Source organism: Myxine glutinosa, chromosome 11 (genome assembly GCF_964187855.1).
Source record: "Myxine glutinosa chromosome 11, kmMyxGlut1.1, whole genome shotgun sequence".
In the NCBI taxonomy this organism is placed as follows: domain Eukaryota; kingdom Metazoa; phylum Chordata; class Myxini; order Myxiniformes; family Myxinidae; genus Myxine; species Myxine glutinosa.
Genome location: NC_136271.1, coordinates 23,674,246 through 23,676,748, shown reverse-complemented (window position 1 = coordinate 23,676,748; position 2,503 = coordinate 23,674,246).

The window sequence follows — 2,503 nt, the reverse complement described above, 5'->3', positions numbered from 1 at the left end:
CACCGGGTAGTGGGCACCGGGTAGTGGGTAAGAGTACGTTTGTGAACCACAGATGCTTGGGAGACAAAGAACGAAGGTCTGTACGAAATTCCATGGACCTGCAATCCAAAGTGGTCATTTTATACTGTTGGTGTCACCTGGTATTGAAAGGCTTCCACCTACAATCATGATCTTGGTTCTTTCAATCAGACGATATTCATACAAGTCATGGTAGTTGTCCCGGATCAGGATGCGTGGCTACCTGTGTTCTCAAGGTGTGCTGAACCGGCTGACTTTTTGCGGGATTTTTCAATGGCTGACAGGAAAGCTTACCGGTACCAGAAATAGCCCGCGGCCTTCTCTCTCCGTCATCGACTACATGTGAATAAATGGCTCTTTATCTGTACCGGCTCCACGTGGAATTGCCCACAGTCGTGGTGCTGTCTGCCGCCACATTTTCCACAACCTTCTGAGGCAGCTGCCGACGCTTCGGGGGAACTTCTAAACGGCGTGCTCCATTCGCAGCTGTGATAGTCAGGAAGTAAAGCGCAAAGCTGCTCTGTGAGGAAACATGACACTCACGGTAATTCTTGTGAAAATTGGTCCTTTCCTGTTTTTCATTTTCCTTTTATCTCTCGTATTCAAAGTGCAAAAAACTGAAACTACTGACAATTATGCAGTTGAACATTGTATTGACTTTCATGTTAGGCCTACTGGGCCATGTCGTCTTTCTCTTGTCGCCTATTTTAGGTAAAAACAGAAACACATGTTGTATGCAGTGCATGAAATCGAACAGATTGGGGTTCATTGTACGATAGTAATAGAATATAGAGATAGTGCATTTCTTCTGATGTGTCTAGCTTTCACGAGCCTCGACTCTGTATACCAAAAAAAAAAAAAAAAGCCTGGGTTCAAATCTTGCCCCAGCTATAAACTTCCATCCTGGTGATTCGCAGGCAGCGTGGTATACATCAATGCGGGAATGATCCCTTAGATGTAGATGGAAGTGGGAGTCATGTCTGCCAGCATTAGAGGGTGGCCGTGAAAAATCCCACAGTGTCCGTGAAGAGTCGGCGAGCTCTCCCTTCAAAAATGCTCTGTATATTTTAAACAGAACTCAATCGAATTTTTGTAGAACCTATGGATTCTATAGAACTCTGGGGAGAGGTCGATTGTTCCATGTAATTAATTACACATTCCATAGAAGATCCATTGAAATGTCGATAGAACTCTGCAGAAAATCGGTGTTCTTTACGATTCTTCAGATACTCTATGGAACCTGTCTATAGAAAGTCTATAGTACTTTAAGAACAAATTCTATAGAAGCGTTTTATATAAATTATATACAAAATTTCTATAGATGTTCTATAGTACATTAAGACCAAATTCTATAGAACTGTTCCATATAAATTTTATATATAATTTCTATAGATGTTCTATAGTACATTAAGACCAAACTCGATAGAACTGTTCCATATAAATTTTATATATAATTTCTGTAGATGTTCTATAGTACATTAAGACCAAACTCGATAGAACTGTTCCATATAAATTTTATATGTAATTTCTGTAGATGTTCTATCGTACATTAAGACCAAATTCTATAGAACTGTTCCATATAAATTTTATATATAATTTCTATAGATGTTCTATAGTACATTAAGACCAAACTCGATAGAACTGTTCCATATAAATTTTATATATAATTTCTATAGATGTTCTATAGTACATTAAGACCAAACTCTATAGAACTGTTCCATATAAATTTTATATATAATTTCTATAGATGTTCTATAGTACATTAAGACCAAACTCTATAGAACTGTTCCATATAAATTTTATATATAATTTCTAGAGATGTTCTATTGTACATTAAGACCAAACTCGATAGAACTGTTCCATATAAATTTTATATGTAATTTCTGTAGATGTTCTAAAGTACATTAAGACCAAACTCGATAGAACTGTTCCATATAAATTTTATATATAATTTCTAGAGATGTTCTAAAGTACATTAAGACCAAACTCGATAGAACTGTTCCATATAAATTTTATATATAATTTCTGTAGATGTTCTATAGTACATTAAGACCAAACTCGATAGAACTGTTCCATATAAATTTTATATATAATTTCTATAGATGTTCTATAGTACATTAAGACCAAACTCTATAGAACTGTTCCATATAAATTTTATATATAATTTCTGTAGATGTTCTATAGTACATTAAGACCAAACTCTATAGAACTGTTCCATATAAATTTTATATGTAATTTCTGTAGATGTTCTAAAGTACATTAAGACCAAACTCGATAGAACTGTTCCATATAAATTTTATATGTAATTTCTGTAGATGTTCTAAAGTACATTAAGACCAAACTCGATAGAACTGTTCCATATAAATTTTATATGTAATTTCTGTAGATGTTCTAAAGTACATTAAGACCAAACTCGATAGAACTGTTCCATATAAATTTTATATATAATTTCTGTAGATGTTCTAAAGTACATTAAGACCAAACT